Genomic DNA, 8644 nt, shown 5'->3' with positions numbered 1-8644 from the left:
GATGGCCCGTTAGATAGAAAGATGGGTTTAGGGATAGGGTGGATTCCTGAAATCCGACAGGGCTTGAATCCAAGGAAGAGAAGAGCAGAGCGTGGGAAGAGGCTCAGCTTTTGACTTGATGAAGCACGTGTCAGACTCTGCAGTTCAGGCAATTAAAACTCGCTTCTCATCAAAGGGCTTCATAAATCACCAGGAGAAGTGAACTGGTCAGAGACAGCTGTCTGTGTGAGCAAGCGGGGGGCAGCTGCCTATCCCACCTTTCGGACACCGTCATCCACTCCCACTGCCTCTGAGGAGTCTCACTGGGAATGGATTTTTCCTGCTGTTTTATGGAAGCTTGTTTTATTTATGGAGTCATTTCAGCAGGAAAAAAATATATGGAGGGAGTTCATGACCACTGTTGACTATGCCAAGGGCAGAGGTGCCACAGCATTTTGTTTTCTGATCAGAGAAGAAATGCTGGATGCTGAGGAAATAGTGCAAAAAATATTGCCCTCAACCTTAAGAATGAAGCATGAGATGTTTTATTCTCTGCGCTGGGCTCAGCCCCAAGACAGACCTAAGCGCAGAGTGGGAGCTCCTGGCCCTGCCCTCAGCTTGCTCCACTGCTAGGACCTGAGGAGTGAAAGGGAGAGGTGGAGGGGAAAGGGGAGAAGGGAAAAGGGTTTTGTAGCTGAGTGAAGGCAAAGCCCCTTCGTTCTTGGAGCAGGGCATTGGAGTCAGGGAGCTTATGCAGTTCTGTGTGTGCCAGTCCTTGTCTGTGAGTCCTGCGGTATCAGGAACAGTCCCGCCATCCAGCTCCCACTAATGCATCTTCTCATGTCAGACTTGGTGTTATAGGAGTTTACAGCTTGAGGGGCTGCTCTTTGATATTGGAATTTAGGGTGAACCTATAAGTGGTCTCAAGGTGCTTGTCAAATTTGAGTGCTTTTTGGTGTGATTTATGGCAAAAGGCTCCTTTCTGACACTTCCAGATGCCAAACCTTTCACCTTGCAGAAAAAGTGCTTGCAATAACCAGGGTGAGTTTATGCCTGCTCTTTAAAACAGCTGCCCTGGGGTAATAAGATGGGATGCAAGCCCCGTAAGGAACCTTTTTATGAAATTTGCAAATGGTTCAAATGGTTTCTACCTCCTTCCAGCATCCAGGCTGTTCACCAATATGCACCGTTGAACCTGTCCTATCCATCCAGAGGAATGGAGGACATCCTTTCTCTCTCCAAATCCTTCCTTCAGATTGACTTCTTAAGTTGCATTTCAGTCAGCTTGTCAACCTTCCTCTGCCCTTGTTGTCATTTGGCCAGCTGAGTCATCTGCAGTCTCTGGAGACCCTTTTAATATAAGGCTTTTCAGAGATTTCTCTGGACAGAGGGCAACTATGGAGTGAGAATTTGAGACAGGAAAACAGGGGGCATTAATCTTCAGAGCACATCAGTCACCATGAACTCTCCCAGGCTACTCCAACAGGCTTGGGATTCCCTTGCCAGAGATGAGTCACAGATAAATTACCAATGGCCCACAGAGAACAAAAGGTTTGGCCAAGAACTGCAAGGGAATGGGTGTTCTCCAAGAAGTAGCGGAAGCCTAGCTAACACATGTCTCTCGATGGATGGTCGGCCTGATCTGCATTCCTGGTTCTCATGAACAGCAGGAAATAAAAACAAAAATAGATCAAAACTCACTATGTGGTGACTTCTTCCTTGCATTTCTTGGCAGGTGGACTCAGACATTTGATTTCACTAAGAGACAGACACTTTTCCATCTGAAGTTGCCCTCCTCCCAAACTGAATGCATCAGCAAAACCAATTAACATTGAGCTTGGCTAGTGCTAGGTGGGGAAAGGACTGCCACTGTGTTAGAGTTAGCATTGCAACAGCAGCTAACTGTCATCTGATCACTTCCTCTATGGAATGTCAGTATGATCCAGTAAGGATGGTTTGCTAAGATTCTCCATTGGTGCGATCAAATTATGTGATATGGAATAAAAACAACAAAAAAAGAAGTGAGAAAGAAGAAGAAAAAGAAGAAGAAAGAGAGAAAGAGAGAGAAAGAGAGAAAGAAAGAGAGAGAGAAAGATAGAAAAAGAGAGAAAGAGAGAGAAAGAGAGAGAGAAAGAGAGAAAGAAAGAGAGAAAGAAAGAAAGAGAGAAAGAAAGAGAGAAAGAGAGAAAGAGAGAAAGAAAGAAAGAGAGAAAGAAAGAGAGAAAGAAAGAAAGAAAGAAAGAAAGAGAGAAAGAGAGAAAGAAAGAGAGAAAGAGAGAAAGAAAGAAAGAGAGAAAGAAAGAGAGAAAGAAAGAAAGAGAGAAAGAGAGAAAGAAAGAAAGAAAGAAAAGAGAAAGGAAGTAAGAAAAGTAAAAAGAGAAGAGAAAAAAGACAAAAAAAGAGAAAAGAAATGAAAAGAAGAAAAAATAAGTTTCAAAGATGTTTTCCTGAGTTCAGAATTAGCAGTGTCTGGTTCATTGTTGTCAGCATTTGTCTGAACATTCCTAGATAATACTTGTTGTCTTTGTGTAAGGTTAATGGGAAAGGGGAAATAGAACCCTCTGCTTGCATCCACATTATTTCAATTTACAAGTGTAGCTGATTCCTGTGGATGATAAATGGGTTAAACCCTGTTTTATTTTTTTTTGCAGAACTGATCTTGTTGCTTTGAACCTTAATCAGAACGCCAACAGAAAAGTTAATATATGTAACACTTGCAGTTCGACAATCTGCTCTTTTAACAAAAGGCAACCTTATTCCTCTCTTCTACCCTCTGTTGGCCAACCGTATCGAAAGACTTAAGATTGCCCTTGTCCTGCTGCATGCATATTTTCCATGGATTGAAAAGAAACTTCCCCAAACTTCAAACCTATCAAATGTTTAGCATCTGAAGGATATTCATCTTTAGGAGCCAGGCCAAAAAGTCAATAAAAATTTAATTATTTCTGTAGCATATGGGAGCACTTACAAGACCAAAAATGTGATACTGTGTATTGGTATTGGGAAGAAACTCAACAATATACTTCCAAATTTGCTGGTCAAGACAGTGTCCCCCCTAAAGGCAACACAAATCCCTGAGACTGCAGTTGATCTTGATGAAGTTTCTAAAACTAGGATATAAACAGGTCAGTGATCAAGGGAGTGACTACCTGCACCCTACTTAATGATAGAGCAGTGCTGAACATCTATATTCAGCGAATAGCATGTGTTTATCATTTCTTTGTATGCTCAACAGTAAAAAGAATATTTGTGTTGATAAGATTCTTACTGTCTGAAACGAGTTATCTCCCGTTGTATGTGTGGGAATGGGAAGAGAGCAAAAAAATCCCAAACATTTTCCTGAAGAAACAGAAGGGAAATCCTCAATTCTAAAGATAAAAATAGCTTTGATATATCAATCATTAGCAATGTCAGGCAGAGGAATGCTCCTTGCAGGGACTGATCTAACGGGATCAACTCGGCGGGAGTCCTTCAATTCATTTCTTGGGGCAATGGAGCAAGCTACTACTGAGTTACTTTATCATATCCCAAACACAGTGTTAGATAAAGGAAAATTCAATCTGATAGAGATAGGGGATTGACATGGAACAGCCTGAGAGCCTGAGCAGGCCTTTCTGCTCCTGTCACATGTGACTCCTTTAGCAAGACTTGCCATCAATTCGTATCTAGGCAGCGATGGTTTTAAATGTTAGAACCACCATTTCAGGTGATACATACCAGAGTCTGCTGACATAAGACCACTCATCCATGCTGTCACTTTCATTACTTTAATTAAGATGAATAATTGTATAAGGTACCTATAACTATATAAGGTACTTAAACAAATACACATTTAAATGACACCCTGTCTGTCTATCTAACCCAAACACATTCATACATTCAAGCGCTCACCCTTTGTTCATTTCCTTTGTTGGTCCCACTAACTCTCTGGTCACTAATCTGCTTTCTCTAGGATGATTTGTTCCTGCCTTTATATGTGAAATAAGTCCCCTCTTTTTCTTCTGCCTTCCCTTTTTCTCCTATCCCAATACAGAATGGTACATGAAACAAAGTTCTAAAAAGAATTCTGGAGCAGGGCTAGATTTAGGTCAGATGAGGGTAAAAAATGCAGTTTTCCATTTTTGTCCAAATATGCCACCTGTTTCTAGTATCATAAGTGCTGGATAGCAGGTATTGAAACAGTGATGTCTAACTGGAAAGGACATTGGCTACTGCCTGGTTATTAACTGGTTATCAACTTTTTATTCCATGGAGACTTGTGCAGTTGGAGGTAGGGCAACTAGATAATTTTGGCTTTATAGGGGCTTTGCTAGTGTCTCAGGTATAAAAAAGAAACTCTCTTTCTCCCTCTCTTTTTCCTTGCACTGTTAATCTCTTTCTGGTTTGGTGGTATACTGTAGTTTAAAGGATTAGTTGGTATTAATTTGTAACCTTTTATCTCATTCATAGACAGCTTCACCATTGCTGAGTAATGCAGGCATACCAGTATCATCATTATCTCTACTGTAACTTTATGTATGTTTTATGCCCTATAAAGGCAGAGAAGACAGAAAAATGAGGCAGTCCAAGCTCTTTCAAAGTTGTATCTTATACTTCTGGCAGAACATTAGCAAGTTCTTAGGGATTAATAATACTTGCCCACTTCACCAGGTTGTGGGAGGCTTACTTCATTAACCTCTAAATATTCTGAGCATATCAAGTGGAAGATGTTAAGTACAATGTATTTAGTACTTTTTTTCAATGTATAGCATTATATATACCATATAGCTTTACTGCATATAATTACATCTCTATAGAATATATATACACCTACACTATTGGTTATATTCCCACTGGTGTAATATATGAAGATGATTTAAACCAGGCAGTCTTAATAGATGCTCATAGCAGACCATGGAGAAGAGTGTGGCTGCCATTCTGAATATTTACTTTTAATTCCTCATCATTAAAGAATTTGAGTAGACTAGATACCTCTATATTAATATTACATTATTAATAGTAAACATGTTGCCCCCTTAAAATCTGCAATATTTAATTATTTCTTTTCTCTTAAAGCAAAATGAAAGCTAGCTCAGTCTGAGCCAAGTAGCCTCTGTTAAGGTTACCCTTATCTCTATTGCTTGTACATTAAACATAACCTAGTGCTCCCAAGAAACTATAGACTATTTTGCCTAGATTTTTTATGGGAACAGTCAAGCTGCATGCTACACTTACTGGGTCAAGCACTGACCCTTTTACTCACATTGAGTAGTATTCCACTCTATAAATAGTACCTCTGAAGCCAATGGAGCCATTAATGAAGTAAGGAGTTACTCACTGTGAGCTGGGATCCCAGAACTGCCCATAGTAGTTCTTGTTTTTAAAAAAAGTATTAATATCTACAAGCAATGGCAAGCTTTTGACAAGGCAGAATGGATTTCCTATGCCAGTGAGGAAAAAGGATTCACAAAGTAGAATGTGATTCATGGAGTGAATTTTGTACCACATGCTGCCAGTAATAATATGTCTTCCAGTCATAGCATGAAGCGAAAAATTTTTGCAAACCGTGATGTAGCAAGGGAGGCTGTGACCTTTTTAACTTCTTTCCAGCAAAAGAAGAATATGAGCAGTCAGTTAGCAACATTGGAGGTAATTGTCCATGAAATTAATTTTAAATTAACTGTTAATTAATAATTAATGTAGTAATTTCTCTTAGGAAATCTTCAATAATCCAATGAAGTAACATTTATGTAACTGGGCATTTTGCAGCCTCATCAAATACACTGAGTTTGCCTTTTCTAATGCAGACTATAGATCTCACAGCTGTATTAACAGAATAACATCCCTCTCAAAAGCTGTAGCTGAGAGATATGAGCTAGTGTTTATTTGAGAGTCCGTCCACTTTTTTTCTTTCTTAAACCTCTTCTTCCCACCGCCACTTTTAGGGCCAAGAATAGCTGTGTTGTGAAGAGAAGGATCACAATCTTAAGGCAATTTGCAGTTTTCTTAACAACTTATACACAGCACATCTTTATTTCATTCAGCTCCAACAGAATGTGTGGGAGAACAGTGCAGACAACCTCTTCCTCCACTCTCACCTCTCCTTTAATTTATGGTAACATTTCTGGAGTAAGGAGCCTACAGAGTTGCTCCCGAAGATGTCAATGAACTAGTAGCATTCTCTCCTGTACTATCCCAGAAGCTACCTTGAAAATGTTATGACAAAACCAAGCAAATTCATTTTCAGTCCTGCAGTTTAATGCTGATGCATTTGGTCCCTCTGGGCATCAGACAAGGTAAATCATGCCAGCAAAAAGCCTGTCTTTCCCAAGCGAGAAGCAAACAATTGCTTCTGGAAATCTGCTCTGAGTGATGCAACCAGAGTTTTTAAATGGCGCTGAGAACAAAGCTGGCATGAACAATCCTCAATATATCTGACTGTCAGTACTGCCAAAAGATTTTGCCTCCTGAAAAAAAGACTTGTTTTCTCAACACTTACTCTTCTTACCCAAAAGTTCACAAGTAAGGAAACAGAGACTTTGCTATTCCCAGCAAAAGAAGCTCTTCCCTGGGGCTGTGACGAACCAGTGACAGTTTCTTTTCATTGCACAAGCCTGGCTTAGAGACATGGGCAGGAGGTTTGCCAAGGCCACCTGCCCTGAGTCAGTTAGCCAAGCCTTGAGGACTTGCATAGAAATTACCCACTGGCTTTTGTGGGGTGCAAGGTAGGCATCAGCGGGCACACTGGTGCTGTAGGAGGGACTCCACAGGTCCAGTGGTCCTAATGCCTGGGTGGTTCTGTGATTCTGTGGTCATCTGTCCCACAAGGGCTGTAACCAGTGTTTTCAAGCCTTGCAGCCAGAATAGTTACTGGAGGAGACTGGTCTGGGATAATGAAGCTAGCTATTGTCCAGCCACACAGATTGTGAATTCCTAAGCTTCATGGATTTTATTTGACAATATCAGGCAGCTCTTCACAACCTCTCTTTGCTCAACTTTAGGAACTGCAATTTCAGGCATCAGCTCACCTTTCTTTCCCCTCCATGGGAAAGGCTAAATAAGAATAATCAATCACTAGTGGAAAAAAACCCATTTTTCGATGCAGCATTTTTTTCATTGCTTGCCAGTTTGGGACCTCTCCCTACAAGCTGGGTTACATTTATTACTTAGGAGTTCATTTTAATGGGATGTAGATAAGGGATCGGGACCATTGTTTCAAAATGTTTGCTCATATAACAGACAAAAAGCTTTTTGTACTGATATGCAGAGATGATGGACACAGGTTGTGTTATTTGCTACTATGTTTTGTAAAGGTATTAATCATTAGCCTCATACTGAACTTTCTTTTTCTGCATGTAACATCAAAAGAGAGGTTTAAAGCTCTATAACCTTTTCTCAAGAACCCTACTCTTGCGTATTTCTGTTTCTTGTTTTGCTTTGTGGTCACTAACCACAGGAGAAATTTGTCTTTTTTACATATGCTGGAAATAATTTACTGCCCTTAGAAATATTAAACCACAAGAAACCCCCTACATTAAAGTAACATTAAGGGTCTGGCTAAAACCCACAGAAAGCCAGGAAATTGAGAGTTAAAGCTGAAACTCTGATCTGATACTCCAGCCTTAATTTACCTCATAAGGTATAGGTACAGCTGGTGTCTCCAGTGAGGGAGTGAATGTTTCTGGGTGGAGTAGTAAGCGTTTTCTCTAGCACATAGATACAACAGCCTGAGTGAAATACAAATTTACTAAGAGTGAATTTTCTAAGGGGACCCCTTTTTATACTGAGGTTAATTTAGTAGGATGATTGGCCACATGCAACCTATCCACAGCCACTGCTAACTTTACCTCCATAGCTTATTGGCTAGCTTTCCTCCTTTAGGCTGCCCCAAACAGCTTCTGGTCAGGGCATTCTCCTAACTTTAAACATGTTCTGCTGAGCAAATGGTGAGGTATCCTAAGGCTGGCTTTGTTGCTTGCAAGGTCTCAGCAATTGCTCAGTTGTGTTGGCTCTTAAACTTCTCTCCTGTTCTGTTTCCACTGTACTTTGTATGCTCCAGAAGTCTTTACCTGCCTGAAACACTGTCCCATCAATAAATGCAACAGAATCTTCTGGACCAACCACAAAAGGTTGATAAACCAGTAAAGGATGCTGAAAACAGCCAGAACACCTATGCATACAGGTACATGCAGAATTAATCACAATAATCAAAGCATAGAGATGTAAACTATAAGATTAGGGTCTAGGGAACTGTTGGAATGCCATGCGATGAATTCATGGAAGTTAATGTGGGGCAGTAAGAGACAAATCTTGGTTGTCTGGGTGGTCATGGGTATTGCCCTTGTTTTTTTCTCAAGAGCTGAACACCGTTATCCATCAACAGGAGGTACCTGACTGGGTAATACCTTTAGGCACGTCCTTAACTTTCTAACAGGGCAGATGATTATTGTTAAAAAGGAGGGAAAAAGCTCAACATCATTTGTTACTTGAGAAATTTTCAGCTTCACAAGGCATTTTTTGTCACTACAGCCTAACTTGTCTTCTGGAGTTTGCTGGCACAGGAGGCTGCAGAAGCAGACAGTATCAGTAGGTTCAAAAGGATTAGACAAATTTGCAGACAATATGTTGGTAAACAGAAACGTAGTGAGCAGTGTACCTCTAAGATCTCTAATAACAGCTGTAGATG

The sequence above is a fragment of the Phalacrocorax aristotelis genome, chromosome 2, assembly GCF_949628215.1.
Source record: "Phalacrocorax aristotelis chromosome 2, bGulAri2.1, whole genome shotgun sequence".
Taxonomy (NCBI): domain Eukaryota; kingdom Metazoa; phylum Chordata; class Aves; order Suliformes; family Phalacrocoracidae; genus Phalacrocorax; species Phalacrocorax aristotelis.
The sequence above is the reverse complement of the archived record's forward strand: the minus strand, read 5'-3'. Positions refer to the sequence as shown.